This window comes from Hemicordylus capensis, chromosome 6 (assembly GCF_027244095.1).
Source record: "Hemicordylus capensis ecotype Gifberg chromosome 6, rHemCap1.1.pri, whole genome shotgun sequence".
In the NCBI taxonomy this organism is placed as follows: Eukaryota; Metazoa; Chordata; class Lepidosauria; order Squamata; family Cordylidae; genus Hemicordylus; species Hemicordylus capensis.
This window is the reverse complement of record NC_069662.1, coordinates 73,409,900-73,432,941: the sequence shown is the minus strand read 5'-3', so window position 1 is coordinate 73,432,941 and position 23,042 is coordinate 73,409,900. Positions and strand designations below refer to the sequence as shown.

Here is a 23,042-nt window from a genome sequence, read left to right as displayed (position 1 = left end):
TAGCAGAGCATGGTTTAGTTGCTGCAGCTATTTAGAGAAAACACACGGAGATCCTTGTAGAACTAAATACTAAGTATTTATTGGTTAAGTACACTTGGATAGGAAAGACCTAAACCTAATCTAAAGGACTACATAATGAATAGGTAAGGAGGGAGAGAGATGTTTCCATCTTCTCTCTAGGAGGAAAGGAAGGATTGTGACTCAGCAGAGGAAGTGCGGAAGAGTTAGTTTGGGGGTCATAGAGTAGAGACAGGTAGAACAGTTAAGGAGACCCTCACTCACTATCTCTACTCCCAATGCCCCTAGTGGTCATTATTTTATTTATTTATTTGTTTGTATGTTTTGTTTTATATTGATTGATTAGGATAGTTGGTACAAAAGGTCTATGTGCTGGAACTCCATCTCCAACAAATAGTCACTGGGAAAACTCCTGCTGCCTTTTCCCAGTCCTCACTCAATACTGTAGTCATTTAGAGCCAGAGTCTCAGCTGACTTAAGATGTTCAGTGTCTAATCCCAAGGCTTCAGACTTTGTGCCAACCATAGCTGCTGCCCCGCCCCGCCCCCGCTGCCCGAAATTGTGCAACAATGTAGAAAACTCTCCAAAACTTCCATAATCAAATCAAATTTTATTTATGGTACAAGAGCAAACATAACGTACATACAAAAAGCAGCAATAATATAATTATCAGAAGAAGGAGAAAAAGGAAACGAAAAGAATAACACATAAAACATTTTAATTAAAATTAGTTAAAACATTTCTTATTTTTATAGCAGCTGCACAAAATCTGGCCGTGGCCACGGTAATTCCCTTGACAGGAATTCACCTGACAGGAAGTGCTCAACATAGAACTCATCCTGATATCCCAAAAATTTGCACAAATAAGGTTCAAGCCAGGAGGTACGGATGGTTTTGTAAAAGGTACAGTGTAAAAGCACATGTGTAGTTGTCTAAACCACTTCTGCACAACAGGGACATAGTTGATCCTCATAAGGGATGCCCTTATACCTTTCCTCCAGAACCATAGATGGCAGGACATTAAATTGAGCCTGGGAGAATGCTCTCCTTTGGGTCAGAGCAGACAAGTACGTAAGATAAATTGCCAGAAGTGGGTAACTTGAGAAGTAATCATTATAAGCTCCAATAGAGACCCTACTCAGTTCCCTTTGTTTCTCCAGGTCCCAAATTCTCTGTTTTAAAACTTTTTTGACTAAATCTGGGCCTAAGGGGCGTATGAATTGCTCAGAAAACCCACAATTACCCAGTCTGACCTGTACATTTTTCTTCCAAATGGACTGATATTCGTCTTTTAAAACCAAAGGAACCAAGCCCAACCCATGAGAGTTAATTTTCTGCCAGTAATTGATTAAACATAACCAAGTCTGGGCTACTGTCCTAGTAATACCCGCCTCTAAATGAAGTGACGCATTCGAGACACGACGAGGGAGCTGGAAAATACCTCGTAGAAATCTTGTTTGAACCTGTTCAAGTGACTGTAGATTTCCTGTCCGAAAAAATCTGTATTCCATAGAGCTGGGCTAGAATTTTAGCTTGGTAAACCTTCAGCGCAGCAGGAATGGAATAGGCCCCTTTGGTGTAAAAATTTTTTAATGCAGCTGTGACTGTATGTAGAGCCTTAGTGGCTAAATAGTCACAGTGGGGTCTCCATGAGAGCAGGGCTGGACTGGGGGCACTGAGAGGGCGCCGGAATGTATGTGGGGAGGGTGCCAGGTTTTGAGCAGAATAGGTAATTAAGGGTGGGAGTTGGGCTGCAGGGGTGCCGCGCAGGTAGGGTGCACTGGGAATATGCCCTGTTGCCCTGTGTGCCAGTCTGAGCCTGCATGAGAGACGCTCATGGAGCACAAGGCCAAGATATTTATACGTTTTAACTTGCTGAACGCTATTACCATTTATAGACCAGCAATGCTTTTTTGATCTCTTACCAAACACCACCACCTTGGTTTTGTGAGTATTAATGGCCAGAAATTCCTCAGCACAAAATTGTGCAAGAGTTCTCAGAGCCCTCCACGTGCCAATAAGCGTAGTAGATAATAATGCTGCATCGTCTGCATACAGCAAGATAGATATCATTCTGCCTGCTAGCTTGGGCTGATGAAAAACAGGGTCATCTAAGAGGGGGGTTAAATAATTAATATAAAAATTAAACAGGAAGGGAGCCAAAATTCAGCCCTGTTTAACACCTTTCTAAACTAGGACAGGGTCCGATAGATGACCTTCGCTGTCATACTTAACCATCAGTGACGTGTTTTCATAAAGAGTATGGATTAAAAAAAGAAGGTGAGAATCAATGGAGGACCTAGCTAGAATGGTCCAAAGACGCATCCTAGAAATTGAGTCAAATGCGGCCCTGAAGTCAATGAAGGCCACATATAACGAAGACTTTTTACTAGCATATTTCTCTATCAAATGGGAGAGTACCAAGGCTTGATCTATAGTTGACTGACCAGAGTGAAAGCCTGCCTGTTCTTCTCTAAGGATGGAATTCTCTTCAACCCAGGTGATAAGTTTGTGGCACAAATGCCTCACGTAAAGTTTACTAACTATACGTAATAAACTTATTGGGTGGTAATTAGAGGGGTTACAATGCTGACCTCCCTTATAGATCGTGTAATAATGGCTGTTTGCCAATCCTCGAGAATACGACCCACTCCATCAATGTACGTGAAAAGCTTAGCTAGGATAGGGGCCCCACCAGTCGATATCAGCTTTAAGAAGTTCCCCCGTGATCATATCCTTACCGGGGGCTTTACCAGATGGTAACTGAGATATCAACTTAGTGACATCACTCACAGAGACTGGCAGCCATGGGGACAGACAGTACAAATGATAATCAAGCGGAGATGTCAGATCTGATTGATACAGCATTCCGAAATGTACTGTCCAAGCATCGGGAGAGATATGACCATACAAACTACCTGAGGACCCTTTAAGACTGCCTAATACTATTTTCCAGAACAATTTAGCATCCTTTGACTTGGCCGCTGCAAGAAGTTGATCCCAGGATTCCTTCACTGCCACTTGCTTTCCCTCCCTAATTAGCCATTTATACTGGGTGTGCACAAAACAAGCTTTCTTGGTTTGGTTCGAATCCGAACCAGATTTGAACCAGACTGGACCAGCTTGGCACTGCCCCCTCATGACTGGGCCCCAGCTTGGTTTGAATCCAAACTGGCTCGAGACCGGTTCAAAGTCCCTACTGATGAGTAAAATGGCTTACTTTTCAGCTTTTCCTGATGGTTCTGATAGCCACAGGGTTGTGTGTTTGTGTGGCAGCAACAGCTTCCCCGACCCCTACCAGTCTCATCCTGAGCCTCCAGGGCCCATTTCCAGCCTTTCAGCCCATTTCCGGCCTTCATGATGCGTGGAGGCCATTTTATTTACCTTCACACATGTGCACGGGCCAAATTGCATGGTCACGCAAATGGTCCATGTGCACGTGCAAAGGTTAAAAATGGCCTCCACACAAAGGCCAGAAATGGACTGAAGGCCTGAACCAGGCCCAGACTAACCCCAGTCCAGTCCTGGAGACTTGGAGGGAGGCCAGCAGGGGTTGGGGTTGCTGCTATCGCCACCCCATGGTTGCCGCAGCCCCAAAGAGAAGCTGTGATGTAAGCCATTTTATTAATACGCAGGGGCTTTGAACTGGGCCCGAGCCGTCCTGGTTGGTTCAGCTTGACCTCAGACCAAATTGGACCTAGTTTGGTCTGAGATAAAGCCTTCAAACTGAACTGGTCCAAGTTTGAACTGACTGGATTTCAAACCAGTTTGCACACCCCTATGCAAAGTTCTACATTGGCATGTATAGCAACACTATTTGCAGTCAGTGGTATCAAAAGGAATTTTAGGATGTCTGCTATCACAAAGATGTTGTCTATTGGACATCTGATCAGTTTTTGTGCATCAGGTCCAAGATGAACAGAGACAGCTGCAGATTTTTTGAGCCCTAGGAAAAGGAACTGCAGTACGATCTCTCTCCCCTCATCTACCCAGTGAAAAAAATCCACTGTTATGATTCCATCAACACTCCTTTGCTAAGCACTGGAAAGCCAGTGCGAAGGGTGTGTGTGTATACACACACACACACACACACACACACACACTTACTTAGACATACCTGTCACTAATCCCATGCATGGCAGCTCTTGCCAGATTTCCTGGCAGCGTGGAACAGAGCACAGCAGGGGGATCCTCTCTCCAAGCCAGCCTGTGGAGGAGGAGGAGGAAGCACCACTGTGAACCGGCAGGAAAGCACACATTGGCTCCAACCACCAGCCTCCTCGCATGGAGGACAGCCAAACAGGCAGCGGCGGCATGGGGTGGGGTGAGAATGAACTGGCTGAAGGGATGTGGGGAGGGGGAGAGCGAACTGACTGAAGGGATGGAGATGAAATGAAGACGGGGCAGGGAGCTGGATCAGTTGCAGGGGGTGGGGGAGACAGGGAGAACTAGGGGTGCAGATGCTCTGTACCGGGTCAGCTAGTTACGAATATTTATATATCCATTTTGAACATAAAAGTTCACAACATGGCTTACATAGCAAAAGGAACAGGGTCATGTCCCAAAAGGGGCTCACAATCTAAAAGAAACATACCAGTAACAGCCACTGGATGGGTGCTATGTTCTGTTGTGTTGAATAGGATCTCCCTGTTAAATATGAGAGAATCACCATGCTAAAGGTGATTCTATGCCAGTTAGGGCTTGGTGGATCTTCCAAACATCCATGAACTTTTGTCAGTTGAGGTGCCAGTGCCTGAGATTGAACAGTTTCAACATTGTACCACTTCATCCAAGTCAATCCAATCCACTCCTAGTCAATTAGAGTAGAGAGCAAAAATTGTCAAGATTATGTCAATCTCAGCAGTTCCCATTCATTTTTTTAAATATAGATGAGGCATGGGTTGATTTAATCAAAAGCATTCTCTTTTTCATTGTGGAAAAGCAAATTTAAACGCAACCTAACATAAATCAATTATTTTGGCTCAAGAAGCTGGTGGAATTCAGTTCCCAAGCCTTCATTACATCCACAGCATTTGTTAAAGAAATAGCAAATTACATCCTAACATCTAATATCAAATCATTTAAAAGTGAAAAGCCAAATGCTTCTCCAATTACCTGTCTGTCCCCCAGTGTGTTGAAAATTAGAGATTATGTGTAGTGATAATCCTCTTAGAATAGGGCCATCTAGCACAAATCTTTGATTAGATGCAGTACAGTGAGAAGGACAGAGGAATCTATGAGATGCATTTAAGATCATTTGTTCAAATGTAGAGGGAATGCAGCATGCCATACAGTAAATGTGAGTTACACAACTCATATCAAATGAAGCAACACTGTTGGTTTATGGTAAACAGATATCACATTCTCAGGCAGTCCTCTGACATTTGGAGAATGCAAACTTGCCACCTAGTGGCTACAATTAGAAAAAACACACATTTCTCAGAGGATAGAAACATGGATGAATGCTTGTGTTAGGGCTTCAAGTTAGGGCTGCAAACTCTTACTGAACATAGCAACTGTAGTTTCCCTTACAGCAGTGATGGGAGCAGCAGCACTGGCTTAACTTCTACCAGCTATTAAAAACTGATGTTACCAAGATCTCCTATGACTCCAATGCCGCTCTTTAAGGGCTTTCCCCCACAGAGAATGATACAAGTCACTTAATGCTGTCTTGTAATTTTGCTTTGGCTGCCAGCACACAGGTTCACCAGGAAGCTTTTCACAATGGGCTTTTGAAGCCCTTTAACTCACATCTCCTCCAGAATAGAGGGGGTGCATTCACATATTGGCTAGATTTACCCCGGTCCCTGTGAGTTATCGGGGAGCAGTTCACACACAATTTGGGTTTTCACTGCATGTTAGAGTGTAGCCTGATTTATATCTGGGGTAAAAAAAACCCCTCAGTCCAGAATTTCCATCAATCCAGAATTTTCACTCGAGGCACAAATGACCAGGCTCAAACTATCATACTTCGGACACATTATGCGAAAACCCAGCTCCCTTGAGAAGTCCATAATGCTGGGGAAAGTTGAATGAAAGAGAAGAGGACCATGTCCAGCAGCAAGGTGGATGGACTCAATTAGGACAGCAATGAATGCACCACTGAGAGACCTTAAAGGCCAAGTTGAAGACAGTCCTGGAGAGAATCTATCTATGTGGTTGTTAGTCGACACCAACTTGACGGCACTTAATCAATCATCAATCAAAAATTCACTATTTCAATGGGGGTTGGGGGGGGGGGCAATGTCAAGTTTGCAGTAAAGCCTCCTTGTAAATTCACAGTAAAAACTGCTGTGTGTAGAAGTCCCAGGAGCATTTCCAGGGAACTTTCCAGATTAACCCTTACCACAGTGTCACTATGGATCTGCAAAGTGTGCTTCCGTACTTCCTCTGTTGTGACACTGCAGTCCCTGCACTGATAGCAAGGTGCCGTTCACATTTCCGATGCCTCACTTCAGATTTTATCTTTGTGATTTAGTGCTACAGCGTTGTCAGTCCGTTGCAGAAAAATAGCTGAATTTTCCTGTTGTAGGAGTTTGAGATTCTGGGGATCGTTTTCAATATGATCCTGCCACACCAAAGCATTTTAATGCTGTTTTAGGCTGTGATCTGGAAAGCACCCAGATGGGGCTTTTAGCATGCTTCTCCTCCAGAATGGAGGTTGTGCGTTCACATTTCTCCCAAGTCCCTGCAATCTATCGGGGAGCACTACAGACATGATTCGAGTTTTTCATTGTGCATTAGAGTGTAAGTGGCCTGATTTATGTCCAGGGTTAAAAAAAAAATCCACTTTTTGCATAGATTTGGAGGGGCAAATTCAAACTCGCTTTAAAGCCTGCTGTCTGGAAATGCTCCTGGTGTTGTTTTTGGTACTTTATGGCACAGGGTAGGCATGTAGGTGTGGACAGAAAGGACACTTTTTGTAAAAATTACAAGTTTTTATTTAAAAGTGTGGTTCAAGGTTTCAGAATGTTTGTGCTTAACTTGGTTACAGATTATAACTTTGAAACTGGTAATAGACGCGGACAGTAGCTCTACTACAAGTTAGAATATTTCTTAAGGATTTCTTATACATGGTACACTTGAATGCTACTGGATTGTTTTACTTGATGTTTCAGATAATGGCATTAACACTTTAACTGGAGGATTGATTTTACTCAGGCTATGCTGATGACTTTTTTGTTCCTTTCTGAAATATGGTCAAACTCTTCCTTTATTCTCATTCTGAACAGTCAAAATTCCCTTTTCCTCTACACTTTTCCCTAAAGTGCTAGTCAAAAATTTACCTGCTGTGCCTCACACACTGTGTAAGAGAGTTTACTGGTTTTCTGTTCTTATGTTAACGCTTAAGTTTCTATTTCACCAGAGAGAGATCTAACCATTCCACTCCTACCAAGCTAGGCTACACCTGATCCACTCCCTAACAATAATTTAACTCCAGCCCAACTCTCTTCTCTCAAAGAGCAGAACACGCTTTCCCTGACTTTGCTTCCTGAGCTCAGGCATCAACTCTCCTAACGCTCTCCTGACAACCTCTGCTCACCACTACAGTCGCAGCCGCTTTACTTTCCTTCGCTGGCTGTAACATGATATCACACTGGTATGAGCCCATCTCAGGTGCTGGGCAGGTGCTGGGCAGTGACATTATTATACTGTGTTGCCGCTGGCAAAGAGAAGCCAGCAAGCCTTAACAGTGGCAGTGAGCAGAGGTCACAAAGGCCAGTGGCGGGCGGGGGCCTGCAGCAGAGGCAGTGGGTGGTGGGGTCAGTGGGGGGCCTGCAGCAGAGGCAGCGAAAGGTGGGTGAGCAAGTCCTCAGGCGGATCTGCCCCTGCTCCTGCTAGAGTTATGATTGTCAAGTAACTGAGGGACAGGAGTATTCTTCCTGCCCTAGAGGCACGCACGGTGCACAGGTCTCCCCATTTCAGAGCAGGAACCAGAATGCTCTACAAAACCTCCGAAGCTTCCAAATGTTGTTCTGTACATAAGCAGAACTCTTGCTGCAGAGACCATGGAGGAGAAAAAGAGGTGTGTCTTTCAGAATTATGTATTTTTTAATTATTATAATAGTAGTAGTAGTAGCAATAATAATAATAATAATAATAATAATAATAATAATTAATAGCAGCAATAGCAAAAATAATAATAGTAGTAGCAATAGCAATAATAATAACTAGTGGGCCAGGGCGCAGAACATCTGCGTCTCTAGTTGAACCCAGCCGTGGTTCCCCCCTCCTGTCGGCATGCCCAGCTATCTCCGCTCCCCCGCTTCTTGTGCGCTTCTCAGCCCCCCCCCATTTCTGGCTGTCCCTCTTTGGGGCCGGCTACGTCTCCCCTACCCCCACCTGCCCCAGTCTCCAGCCAGGCCAAGCCCAGGCGGCCTGGCCGGAGTGCCAAGCCAAAGTGCCAAGCCCAGGCGGCCGGGCCAAGCCCAGGCAACCAGGCCGAGTGCTGCTGCCGCCGCCGGGCCAAGTGCCGCGGCCGGACCAGTCGTCTACAACCCGCGGCCGGGCCGGACCCACTGCTGCCACCACCGTGCTGCCGGGCCGGGCCGCCCCCCTCCCCGCCGCTGCTGCACCACCACCACCACCATGCTGTCGGGCTGGGCCGGGCTGCCCCCGCCGCCTCACATCTGTGGCCGGGCTGGGGCCCGCCGCCGCGGCCTGGCCCGCCGCCACTGCCACAGCCTGGCCTGCTGCCTTGCCTCCGCAGCCGCCCAGCCAGCCAATTCTCCTGGGTGTGCCAGGACCAATCAGGCGCCCCCACAGCCCAGCAAATCAGCTGGGCTGACGGAACGCACATTCGAAAGGCACACCCAGGAGAATTATATATATAGATAGTAGTAGCAATAGCAATAATAATAATATAGCATTATTTTAAAAAATAACAAAGGTTGGTCTTCTCCAGTTCCACTTCCTCCCCGCTCAGTTGTGCTTCTTCCACCTTCGCTTCTTCCCCCCTCGCTTCCTGCACCCGAACTTCTGAAAATATGAAGTAGATACAATGATTAAATTAAAATGCTCTCAGTAAATTGGGTTTCCCCCAGTGAATCTGGGAGACATTTCTTTGTTGCCATTACAATGGCAAACTGGAAACTGTGGGCTGGTTTTCACAATTGCTTTTCCATAACCTTCAAACCTTGCTTTGTGGTTTGCCAGCACAGCCCAATTCTGGCTCTCACAGATCTTTGACAGGATTGCAGGTACACAGAGAAGTTGTCTTGCAGCATTCCCTCTCTAAACCTGGTCTCCTACAGACTGAAATGGTTGCAAAACCATAATTCCTCATAGTGGGCTGGTTTATACAATTCTAATTCGAGCAGGAGACGTGTCCTACCCAGGTTTGGGAGCTGTGTGCGCTCCCGTTTCCCTTCATAACTAAAGACATGTCAGAAAAATGTTTTGCAAAAGCAGATGTCTCCTTGAGATCCCTTCCTAGATCTGGTCCTCAGGTCTGAAAAACGGAAGGCCGTTCAGGTGCTAGAAATGCAGCTCTGGATTCCACCCCACAAATTTTGTTTGAGAATCCCATCACAGAGACCAGGTGTGTAGGGATGAAATGGAGTAGGGGGGACTGCCCCTCGGCCGTGGGCCCCACCCGGGTGCAGCCTCCCCCCAGGGAACCATCCCCCCCCAACTGCTACCTGATGCTGCACCTGTCTCCTTCCCTGTTGTGATATGGCCCATTAAGTCGGCAAGTGCTTTCTGCGCCGGCCCAGTAGGGTTCTTCCTTCCTCTCCCTGGCAAGCAAGGCAAAGAAGACCCCAGCTGGGCCAACACAGAATGCACTCTCCAGTTGGATGCGCCACACATGCTGCTCAGCCCCGGAAACGCCTCCTGCATTGGTGTCCTGACACAGGGTGGAAGGGTTATGGCCGGCCGGGGACAGCACAGCCGGGGACAAGCCTGCCATCAGAGGAGGAGGCAGCGGCAGTAGCAGTATGTGTGTAGGGAGACCCGGTGCTGGCAGAGGAGACCTCGTTGGGCGGCGGGGGGTCCGGCCTGGCAGCATTGGCAGGAAAAGGGCAGGCACCTGCCTCTCCAGGGTTGCTGCCAGCCTTCCTACATCCCGGACAGAGACTGGGAGTGGGTGAAGTACTCAAAACAACTTTCTCTGGCCCACCTTTAACAAGCAGAGATTCCATTTCTTTTCTGATTATATCTTAGTGGGAACTGATTCATTTGTGATTGTTTTAAGCCTAAGTATATAGCAATGCATGCAGAGCATCCTATATCAAGTTTGCTCAAAGGGGGAGTGGATGGGTCATGTAGGGTAGAGTCAACTGGCATGAGTAAAAGGTTGTGCAAATTAGCTACCTTTAAAAAAAAAAAAGCCTTTGTACTAGGCTGTCCTACAGACCAGCTCTAATATGACCAGGTTAATGAAAGGAAGAAGCAGGCCCAGATTACTCTACATTTACTTACCCCATGTACAGGCGGAGGTGCGGGTGGTGGTGCAAACAGGGGTGGAGGTGCGGACCTGACAGAATGAAAACAGACATTAAATAGAATCTGCTGCATCTAGGCCAGCCTGAGCACATTTGCTTACAGCACTACACAAACCAACCACATACACCTTTACTCCAAACAGTCTGTGCTCTATCAGAGGCAAAGGTGCACCTAGGTAATTTTGGAGCCTGGACCTAAAGGTTTCTGGAGCACCCCACCCCTCACCCCCACCCTGCAACTTAAGCATCATCCCCCCTACACACACACACACACACACACAGTGACACATGCAATATTATTAATACGTGGGTTCTTGAAGGCACAAACAGCAACTGAACTCACAAGAATGTAAAAATATAAAACAGATGTACACTTATGCAGATATGCACTAGCAGAAATGTTTCAACACACAACTTAACATATTCCCATCCCACATATCTCCCCCCCCCACTCCCCCCTCTGTCTCTAAAGCACCTGAAACAGGTCACAGTTATACTTGAATGCCTGGTCCATTGAGGGCCAGTGGAGACCACACCACCCAAAACAAACTAAAAAGGATTTGGGGCCCCCCAAGGGGTGTGGAGGCCAGTGTTGCCTCTAGCAGGGATTTCCAGATACTGTTCACTACAACTCCCAGCAATAGCCTTTGGCTGCAATGGCCTTTGGCTGGGGATTCTGGGAGCTGTGGTCAACAACATCTGGGAATCCCTGTCAGAGAGAACACTGGTGGAGGCCCTGGACTTCGGCCCCAAAGTTCAAAGTGCCTTGCTCCATATATCCCAACCAGGACCTTAAGTTCTTCTTCAGAGGCCCTCCTCTGAGTGCCCTTGCCAAAGGAGGTGAGGCGGGTGGCTACTAGGGAGAGGGCCTTTTGGGTGGTGACACCCCATTTATGGAATAGCTTCCCGAGTGAGCTTCGCCTGGCTTCCTCACTTTGTTCTTTTAGATGCCACCTAAAGACCTTTTTGTTCTGTTGGGCTTTTAAAATTTTGATATTCACATTTGATTTTTTAAAACTGATTTTAAAAGAGTTTTAAAATTTCTTTGTATTGCATTTTGTATTTTCTCTCCCCACCCCCCACCCCTGCCACTTTTGGTCTCTTATATGATTTAATGTGTTATATGTTTTCATTTCATGTTGTGAGCCACCCAGACAGCAATTTGTTATGGGATAGCTAACAAAGTTGTTCATCACCATCATCGTCATCATCATCATCATCATCATCGCCACCTTAAATTTATTACAGGCTGATATCCAGAGCAGCAACCAGAAAATCTGCTCCTAACTCAGCCAGATTGTTCCGGAGCGGAGGGCAGAGGCGGATCCAGCGTGGGGCAGCCAGGGAACGTGCTCTGGGCGCCCCCTGAAGCGGGCATAATTTCCATGCCTCACCATCACAAGATTCAACCAGCGGGCGCCGCCGGAGGGTCCCGGTATCTCCGGATCCCAGGTGGCCGGCGAGCGGACCAGTGGCACCCGCACCCCTCCACTCACTTGCACAGGCTGCAGCAGCAGCACACTCACACGAGATCTCTGGGCAGCGTGGGACAGGGTGGCGGGTGGGTGCTCCCATTGGATGGTGGAGAGCGCAGGCCGGGCCCGAGAGCTGTCTGAGCCGCCCGCACCAAGCCGGTTCCACGTGGCAGGGAGACTCGCAGCAGCAACTGCTGGGTGTTTGCATGCTGCTGTTCCGTAGTTTGTGTGCTGATGCTGTGTGCGGCTGTTTGTTGCCCAGCAGGCGACACAGCGTCTGCCTGCCCTGCTGGCTGGCTGCATTCTTGCATTAACTGCATACACACACACACTCTCTCTCCAGACAAAGTAAACTGCTCCTCTGCTCAAATATCTCTCTCTCTCTCTCGTTTGTGTGTATGTCTCGCACGCGCCCTACCCTGCAGTGCAGAGAGGCTCGAAAAGCAGATTTGGAGCGGAGGGAGGCGGCCACCTCTCAGCAGGAGCAGTTCTCAAGGCTGCTTGTACAGGGAGACGTGGGTGGGCAGGTCGGGGGGGGGGGGAGAAATGAGACCCTTCTTTTGCCAAGCACCCCCATGGCTAACATAAACTTCGCGGGGGGGGGGGGAATTGGGAACATAAATGACTAGGGAACCCTAGCCCTGCACCACAGCATGGGACTCTTTCCCCCTTGGCTCCTTCTCTCAGAACTTGTGGCAGCAGGATGATCACGAGAGAAGAAGATTGTGTGCAGGTGGGGGGGGGTTCCTTTGGTCAGAAGGGGAAAAGAGACAAATGCGATTTCCCCTTCCAACTTTGTCTGTAATGACTTTGTGGTACTACCTTTGTTTTATTTTATTTTTCTCTCTCTCTTCTCTCTCCGTGGGGTATATGTGTGTGTGTGTAAATCTGCATAAACAAATACCTGGGGCGGGCGGGGGGGAGATCGGGGTGAGCGGAGCGGCAAGAGCAGCCTGCTCTCCCCTCACTCAGCAGCAGCAGCCACCGCCGGGGCTTCTGGCTCAGCCTGCCTGGCCTGGTGAGGTGTTTGGGACGCACACGGGGGCTGCTCTGCTCTGCCTCCCCTTCTCTCTCACAGCCACTCAGTCAGTTGGGGGTGCGTGCGACTGCCCACACCGCTCTGCCTGCCTGGTGTGATCACATTGGGGTGCGCAAGCAGGCAGGCAGCCGGCAGGCATGCTGAGGAGGCGAGAGGAGGAGGAGGAGGAGGAGGAGGAGGAGGAGGACAGCGGCTGGAGACGGAGACGGAGACTGCTGCTGGAGCCTGGGGAGTGGGGCTGCAGGCCGAGACGGCGGGGTTCAGTGTGTGTGTGCTGCTGGCCAGAGGCAGGGAGACTCTTCTTCTGTACTTTTTCTCCAAAGGAGGTCTGTTGTTGTCTCTCTCTGTTTAATTAAGGATGTTCCTACCTTCTCCCAGGGGATTTGAGAGAGAGAGAGTTGCACTTTGCATGTGCTCATTTGTTTAAACACATATTGTAAAACTAGTCAGAGACTGAGCTTAGCTAGAAGCCAGAAACAAAAAGAAACCAGAAAAGCCAGCAGGGTGCAACAGGAAAAGAGCTGCGGATCTTTGTTTAAAGCCAGCAGAGCCAGAGGAAATGTAGATTCTTTGCCTGAGGCATGTGTATTGCCCTGAGCCTGCCAGCTCCCCCCTTCCCTCTTGCCCTGGGCTCTGATGCTCTCACTTGTCTGTGCTGAAGACCGAAGAAAAGGCATACAAGAGATCTAGCAACCTTCTAGTAAGCTGCCTTTTCCTGAGTCAGCCCATTGGTCCAGTCCATCCTTCTAACTATTCTCCACACAGGCTGGTAGCAGCAGGCTAGAAAGTTGGTAGCCAGGCAGCTCTGGAGTGTGTACTTTCACTGAGGAGCTGGTGAGAGAGAATTTCCACACACACCCCACCCCCAGGCCCAGAGGCCTAACCAGGGAAAATGGCACCTAGGGCAAGCACTGAAATTGCGCCCCTGTCCAAACAGGAATGATGGGACTTGTAGTCAACAATATCTGGAAATCCCTCTTAAAAGGAACACTGTACCATCTAGATATGTTTGTTGATCCAAACCTGAAAACATGAGCCATTTAGAGGCATAGCAAAGTTGGAATGGGCCAAGGTGAGATTTCAAAATGGGCCCCCAGCCCCTCAAAGTCCAGGGCCTCCACACACCACAGGCCCCCAAGGATTTAAGTCGGATCTTTCAAAATAAGTATGCTGCCTGGAAATACATTTCACTGAATACACACATGCACACTTCACAGTATATAGTGATATACATCGAGTACTATATATTTGTGCTACTTTTAATGCCTAGAACACACTAGCAACACTAATGATTAAAATGGCCCCCTCGCTGCGGATTAGCAAAGGAGACTTTCAACCCTGCAGGGTGAGCCAATGATTTTTTTCTCAGAATTCTGAACAAATTCAGAAAAGTTTGATTCCAGGAGGTTTTTCACACAGGGCTTTTAAAGCCCTTTAACACACATCTCCTCTGGAATAGAGGTGCTGCATTCACATGTTGGCCAGATTTACCCTGAAGTCCCTGCAAGTTTATGGGGAGCAGTTCACACACAAGAAAAATAAAATAAAAACACAACACATGCTTCACAGTTCTCACTCAGACCTTCTGGGTTGCAAAACAACTTGAACATAAGTACATTTATGAATGATTGAATGAAAATAAATAAAATATACTTGTTCCAGAAGTTTTTGTAATTTTCTGCCCTGAAACAAGCCACTTATAGGCCTTTTTAGATAGTTTTTGTTTTTAAAGCCAGCACATTTTCCAGTCTGTTTTCAATTAAATATTCAGAGACTTCTCAGTCTCGCCCCCCCACCCACCCCCATATCAAAGCCCTATGGCAAGCAGATTCCTATAGGGGTGGGGGGACCCCAAAAAGGAATTCACAGCCTACCTAGCAATAGCTGTTCTGGATGGTCTGGGCAGGGGGGCTGCTGCTGCTGCTGCTTTGGAGAGCTCTGCCTGCTTCCTCCTTCCTTCCTTCCTTGGGGCCTGCCCAGTTCAGGCTTCAGGGAGGCCTACTGGGAGGCCTCTCTGGAAGCCCCGCCCACCCACCGATCAGCTGAGAGGCGGGGAGAGAAGAGCTCTGCAGTTTGCAGGCCTTGCCGATCCTGGGCCGGAGCTGGAGGCAAGTGGCTGAGGGGCCCTGGGGCTGGGCAGGTGGGCAATGGGGTGGGGGTGGCAGGAACTGGTGTGGCGCACCAACCTCAGTGGCACCCAGGGCACCTGCCCTGCCTGCCCCCCCCCCCCCCGTTCTGCCTATGCACCTAGAGCAGCACGACTTGCATTGTGCCTGCACAGGAAGAAGTGTACAAACCAGGGCTCTTGTCGTGTTTCTGCCGTGTCCAGCCTCCTGCACAGAGTGAGAGCAGCATGACCCCGAATACGCTGCCACATCAAGATGTCCTGCCTTGCCCTGCCTGGAATGACAACCGATGGAGCTGGTGCTGCTGCTCCGTGTGTCGCTTAGGCTCTCTGGCACCCCCTATCCTGACCAGCACAGAGAAACCAGGCAACCTTTGCAGAACTTTGGGGAGGCTGCACAGTAGGGTTGCCGTGTGTTTTGTCCCCCCACCCCCGGCAGGAGTCCTCTGCCTTTTAACAGCTGCGACTGGTAGAAATCTTGACGGGAACGTCTTTGCATTACTGTAGCCCTAGGCTTGTTTTTATTTTTATTTTATTTTTTATTTTTTACCCTGCAAAAACAGCTTAATGTGAAAAATCCATCAGAAGATACAACATGTCATTGTACTCCACCGCTGACTTGCAATTTCATACAGTGACATGCCCAGAAGAGCCAGCATAGTGTAGTGTTGGTTTGAAGGGGGGAAGGCTAGTTGTTCTGTTTAGAAAAGCCTGCTCACCTCCTCAAGCTGTGTCTGCTCCTCACAGAGTAGGCTTCTGACTCTTTGTTGCCACTGCTTCTCTTGCTCCAGTAGCTGGATCTGTTTCCTCCTTGTTCTCTTCTTCCTATGCACAAGTCTCCCCTGCTGATGGGGTTGGGGGGAGAGAACCAGCTACTGTAGCTAGCAAAGCAGAAGCAATGAGGAGAGGCCACCACTCTATGCTAGAAGCACCATTTTCTCTGTCTCCACTCCTGACTTGCAGTTTCATACAGTGACATGCCCAGAAGAGCCAGCAGAGTGTAGTGTTTAGAGTGTTGGACAAGGACCAGGAAGACCCGAGTTCGAATCCCCTTTCCACCATGAAACTCACTGGGTGACTCTGGGCCAGTCATATATCTCTCAGCCTAAACTACCTCACAGGGTTGTCGTGAGGATAAAAAAAGGCATGTACACCACGCTGAGCTGCTTGGAGGAAGAGCGGGATCTAAATGTCAAAATCAATTAAAATAGATTAAATAAATTTTCAAAAGATGAGGCAGCTGGGCAATGGAGAAGAGGTAGAGACCACTGTCTGCATCAGGAGCAGGGCCAGGATAAAGGGGAGGACACCTGAAAGGACGGTGACAGAGTGTAGAGCTGGTGGGAGGCGGTGGTAGCAGGCAGGTGAGACTACACCTGCAGGGGGGCAGGGTGCCTACACTTGCCATCCTAGGGCATAAGTGCCGCCTGAGACTGTCACCTCACCTTGCCTCATGGGGGAGCCATCTCATCTGGATGAAGAATGCCCTTAGCCCCACTCTTTGCTGCCCTTGGCCTTCGTCACCATGCATGTCTGGATGGCGAGTCTCCTCCTCCACAATTCCCACCATCGTTGGAGAAGATCCCAAGCTTTAAAGCCAGTAACTTGTGTCTCTGCTCTTCCACCTAGGACTCAGAAAATGGTCTGGGAGAAACTCAGCTAAGCAGGTGAGGATCTGATCCGTCCTGTGGATGGAAACCACTTGGAACCCCAGGTAAGAGTGGGAGAGAAGCAGGATTTTAAAAATGTGTTTTTATTTTTAAAAGGAAAAGGCCTTGCCTCGAACAACAAGCAGGATCTTTCGAAATGCGTCCGAGAGTGCTTAATGTGCTGCAAGCTTCTGGGCTCTCTTGGCGGCCATAAGAAACTCTGAAAGACTATACCTTTCTGTTATAAGAAAAAGAGATTGGTCTGAGATATATAGGCATGTCTTAGTTGTAGTTGAGTTGAGTTTATTACTGTCAATGCATATAAAGATAGCTTTTATCCAACATCCTAACCGAGCCTAGAATCTAGAAGACTGGACAGGAAGATCTAGGCATGTCAATTTGTTGCTGAAAATGATTGAGCTAATAATCAATGCTAGCTGGGTGAATGTCTAAAGAATGCTGTATCTTGGGCCTGAGAATCAATGGGACTGTTCTCATGACCAGCCTAACGCGGGCAAGGGCAGCCCAGCTGATGTTAGGCCGGGATCCCTGTGGATCCCGATGCTTCTCGCCTACCTAACCCTTCAAACCAACCCAGCTGTTAGCTAAGATTTTGCAAGCGCACCATTAACCTGGCTGCCAGTATTGTGTGCCCTAGGAGATACAGAATCTGACAGGCAAATCCCCCATTGCATTGTGCATGTAGTGCATTGTGGAATATATATAACACATTTGTGTTAAAGAGCAGAAATACTTCAGACATTGGCTCCTGAGTGAAGACCTCACTTCCTCCTCTTTGTTCTCCTCCTCTTCAAAACTAGATATATTCTGAAAATGTTCAAATTGGGATTTTGAGAGCAATAGAGGGAAAGGCAGAGCCAGCATGGTGTAGTGCTTAGAGTGCTGGACTAGGACTGGGGAGACCCGAGTTCAAATCCCCATTCAGCCATGAAACTAGCTGGGTGACTCTGAGCCAGTCACTTCTCTCTCAGCCTAACCTACTTCACAGGGTTGTTGTGAAAGAGTAACTCAAGTATGTAGTAAACCGCTCTGGGCTCCTTGGAGGAAGAGCGGGATATAAGTGTAAGAATAATAATAATAATAATAATAATAATAATAATAATAATAATAATAATAATAATAGAAGTCCCACTACTTCCATCCATCCCATGCTTCCTTTCCCACCCTCATCCCCCTCAAGGTGCTCTGTAAGGCAGTTCACATGGCTGTGATTAGAACAGACATATGTTTCTTCCTGCCTGGGTAAAGTGCTGGGTATGCGAGCTGGGTAGGAAGGCACTCTCTGGCTCAGCTCCTCTCCCCCAGAAATCACTTCTCTCTCTCCAGCCTTTCCCTTGCACACAATCCTAAAACAGGAGCATTGTGTGAACTGCCTTTATATCTCAACGTTTTGCAGGTCACCATGAGTGACTAGGAATATTTCCGGCAACAGTACTGCGAGCACAAAATGAGAGACTCCTCTCAACTCCTGAATTCTCCACACACTGGGAATTTGGAGGGAGGAGGAGTCTGGCTTTGTGTCGGGCAAGCAGACATCCCTGGGGAGGAAGTTGGCAATATGAAGAGCTGGCTACCAAAGCCAATCCAAATCTGTAGACCCAATACATTTACAGTGGACAGCTGCTTACATATTAGATCAAACTAGTTCATCACTTCTCCGAGGTAGTGAATTCCCAGACCTATTTTGTTATAGAAGTGATTAGCAATTGGCAGACTTCTGTCTACACTCAGCACAAAATGAGCTACTGGCTTGCTCTCTCACCTACCCATGGAGGGAAGTCATGACACTTAAATGAAGCATACCTGCAGACTTGGTATGAAAGCTTCTTTTCACTGAAATGACAGTGAAAACAGCAGGTCATCCTTACCGTGATGAGGCAACTAGACCAGCCATTGAAGCCAAGATAGTGATTGGTTACGTTTTGCCATTTGTAGCTGTGCAGACTTGCTGTGGAAAGGGCCTCTCTCTGGTACAGATGGAGACCTGGATATGAATTAAAGAAAGAACTCTCTGTATATAGAACAGGGGTTCCCAACAGGGGGTACTAGTACCCCTAGTGGTACTTGAAGGGCTCCCGGGGGTATGCAGAGACCTCCTGCCACGCGATGTGTTCCTCATTTGAGGACTGCCGGCTGGAAGCCAACATGTTCTCAGCGATGTATCTATTGTAGAAGGGGAGGGAGGAGGGTGAAGGCTCTCTTCCTTTGCTTCTGACTGGCTGGCTACGTGCGGAAGCTCAGCGTACTCCTTCCCTCATCCTGACCGACGGAATATTAGCGCCAAGTTTTAATGCTACAGTCATGAGGCAGGCTACTCCAGCCACAGACCTACATCCAGAGAAAGTTAGTCATCAGCAGTCTTCTTGAAATTAGTGGGACAAGTTGATTAATTTCAGTGGGAGTACTCTTGAGTAACTGAGTCTGGATGTAAGCCAGTGACTGGAGTAAGCTGTTTCATAACTGTAACCTTTAGATTTGTGTGTGCATAGATACACAATAAGCTGCGCTACACTGATGACACCACTCTGAGAGCTGAGAATGGGGCTCTAGTAATGAAAGTGAAGGAGCACAGTGAAAATATGGGACTACAATTACATGTAAAGAAGACTAAACTAAAGACAAGAAAGGGGTACAGCAACCAGCCTCAGAATAGACACTGAAGACACTGAAGTGGTGGATAGCTTCTCCCTTTTAGGATCGACTGTCAACAGTAAAGGATCCAGCAGTCAAGAAATACGCCCCAAACAAGCACTTGGTAGGGTTGCAATGAAGGCCTCAGAAAGGATATTTAGATGCCGTGAGGAGTCTACACCTACAAAGATTAGAATCGTTTGGACAATGGTTTCCCCCATGACATTCTATGGATGTGAAAGGCAGACTTTGAAGAAACAAGATAGAAAAAGCATTGACGCTTTTGAACTTTGGTGCAGGAGTAGACTCTTGAGGATACCATGGTCAGCCAGGAAAACAAACCAATGGATCATAGAACAAATCAATCCAGAATGTTCACTCGAGGCACAAATGACCAGACTCAAACTATCATACTTCAGACAGATTATGCGAAGAGCCAGCTCCCTTGAGAAGTCTATAATTCTTGGGGGAGTTGAAGGAAAGAGAAGAGGACAACCAGCAACAAGGTGGATGGACTCGATTATGACAGCAATGAATGCATCACTGAGAGACCTGAGAGATCACCCTGGAGAGAATCTATCTGTGTGGTTGCTAAGAGTTGACACCGACTTGACAGCACTTAATCAATACATCCATCAATCCACACACACACACACACACACTACAGGGTATCTGAATTGAAGGACTGGTCTGTGAGCAGAAAGGGTATGCATGTTTTTTAAAAGGTTGGGAATCCTGTATTAGAAGATTTGCACAAACTTCTTCTCCTAGGGGTGGGGATGGAAGGTGAGTTTGAATCCTGCCTGGAACATGGCATGGATGTGGGTGTGCTTGGGCACACCCATCAGAGATGCTTTGCTGGCATGATTGGAGCTACTGGAGTGTGGCTCCATCTTGTGCTACAGAGGTCATATGAGGCATTACATCAAAGCTGTGTTTGGATCCAGCAGGCCAACCGCTCCACTGCAAGAAGTCTATGTGCTCCCTGATTATACCGTTGCTTTGCACAAGCACAGTATTTTGAAAGAAATTCAACGTCCTGAGACATTTTCTTCTAAAAGAAGATCTACTGTTCTCAAGGCTGTAATGATGGTCTTGAAAGGTGTGTCTAGTACCTGGTGAAATCTCAGAAGTGTGGGGAGGAAACTGGTGGTGCTGAATAGTAGAGGCTGGCAGGGATGCTGGTGTTATTTCTGTTTGTAAGTGCTTTTGTTTTGCATCTGAAGATTGGATTGTAGATTAAATGTTCTGTAATTTGAAATGGTAGACTAGGTAGAGAGGCAGGTGGTCAAATGATAAAGAGACCATTTTCATCATCTTAACACAAATGTAAGAATTGCTTTGCTGGATTGCATAGATGCATCTAGTCCAGCATCCTCTTTCCAACAGTGGTCAGCCAGATGATTCATGAAAGCCCACAAGCAGGACATTAAGACCGCAGGCCTGCCCTGTTGTTTGTCCTCAGGACTTGCTATTCAGACTCATCCGGGGAGATATTACTCAATGTCTTTCACTCTTATACAGTTGGAGCTGTACCTGGGGCAGGCTGTGGCAGATGCAAAGGTGGCCTGGATGTGCTTGTTGCTACCTCTCTACACGCATCCTCAAAGCTGCTTCCACCACTCAAACAATATGCTATGGCAATTTTGATTCAATTCGGCTGCTGCAGTCTGCTGAAAATTAACATCTATCTCTCTCCGATACGGAGGAAGCCTCAGGTCAGATCAATGTGGACTGAACTGGAAAACTACGTAGCAGATCTCCTCCTATCCATTCCTAATGCATTTGTGGTGATGGGTGGTGATTTAAACGCTAGGCTGGGCCCTGATTACCATACTTCATACACTCAACAGAGTGCTTATCCACCCAGTCCTGAGGAGGAAGGGCTCCCTCTTATCTGTCTTTCAAAGGATCAAAGGTCAAGTTATGCAGATCTCTGCTTGAGTCTAAATGACCACCAGACTTAATCTCTTCCTTCTGAACGACTCGGCTGAAAATGACCATCCTGCCAACTTCACCTATCGGGCGGGTTCTGGGATGTGTCTGATTGACTACTTTATCGCCTCAGGGAACCTTCTCCCTCTGGTGGAGAGTTTTGAGGTTGTCCCCAAATTTGACAGTGATCATCTCCCCATCTCCCTCCTTCTAAAGCCTTTCATCTATCAGTCCCGTATGGAGAACCATGATCATCCCACCATATCCTTGGCGGGAGGAGCATGTTGCCGTGCTAAATGGTCTCCACAACTGGATCAAGCACTAAGTGAGCTACTCGCCTCTGACCCCCTCAGCGTATTCAATCATCCTCACTAACTAATGACCCTACTTCTGCACCTTTGGTTTCCTACAATGCCCTCGTCCAGGAATAACAGCAGCTCCTCTCTCGCAAGATCTGTGAGCTACGTGCACAGTGCCAACAGGCCTCCAAGCAGTGGTTGGATAAGGACTGTTCTGAAGCCCCAAAAGCCCATCCCTACACCTATCAAGTCTATAAAGCTAGTTCTAGACAGTTGGCCCCACAGAATCTCCTTCTGCAGAAAAGACAGCACAAACTTCTGCTGCTTCGTAAGAAAAGAGATGCCATGAAAGATGCCTGGATTAGTCTCATTCAGGCCATTAGAGCCAAAGATTCTGCCATGTTCTGGCTTCTTTACAAAGCACTCTCCCACTTATGATCCAAATCACCTGGACTGTCATCTTCATCCAGAGATCTGGGAGAACTATTTTCATGACCTATACAAAGAGCCTGCTGCTGTTTGCAGAAACTCCACCTGTGCCATTGAAGACACTCCAGCGTGGGCACCAGTGTCAACCTCAAAGATTCACAGTCTAGTCACCCAGTTAAGACTGGGGAAGGCTCCAGGCGAGGACCTTATTCCACCAGAGGCCGTAAAAAATAAGCTAGACTGGTGGGCCCCTGTCCTGGCTATGCACTTCACCAATGTTGACACGAGTGCCCAAATTCCCAAGGACTGGGGGGGCAGTGATCATTGCCTTATATTTAAAAGGGGCAAGAAGGATGACCCTGCCAATTACAGACCCGTCACTTTGCTCAATACCATCAGCAAACCTAATGCGAGACACCTATCCGGGAAGCTTAAAGATGGATTGGAACAGGAAAATCTTCTTGCTGAGGAACAAGCGGGCTTCAGGGAAGGGCGTTCCACCATCGACCAGTGCCTAGTTCTACAGCACCTTATCGGGAAATACGCTTCCTGCCGGGTGACCTCCCTCTATGCTGCCTTCATCGACCTTAAGGCAGCATTCGACTCCATCTCACGAGTCAAATGAAGGGAGAAGCTGGAAGCCTCCTCCATTGACCGGGGCCTGCTATAACTTCATCGCACCCTGCACGCGAACACATCACTCCAGGTGAGATGTAGCCCCCAAGGCCACCTCACAAGAGCTGAAGGGCATCAAACAAGGATGCATTCTGGCTCCACTCCCCTTCGACTTCTACATTAACTCTATGATGGGCCAGCTCAGCAACCCAGATTTCCACCCTCCAAAGCACGCTGGGAGATACATTGCCATCCTGTTCTACGTGGCTGATGCAGCCATCCTCTCAAGGACCCCCCATTGGCCTTAGAAGAAGACTGAGGGCCCTGATGCTGCACTGCAGGGAGAACTGCCTGGAAATCA

At 47.8% G+C, this 23,042-nt stretch overlaps 1 long non-coding RNA gene across 1 annotated transcript; it reads right to left on the bottom strand.

Annotated features, from left to right (window-relative positions):
• Positions 1-6,935: 6,935 nt before the first annotated feature.
• LOC128328914 (uncharacterized) lies at positions 6,936-14,963 on the bottom strand. The gene is made up of 3 exons (XR_008309447.1): positions 14,852-14,963; positions 10,441-10,495; positions 6,936-8,997 (listed from the first exon to the last, which is right to left on the bottom strand). It is a non-coding gene; the product is annotated as an uncharacterized LOC128328914 (long non-coding RNA).
• Positions 14,964-23,042: the final 8,079 nt, after the last annotated feature.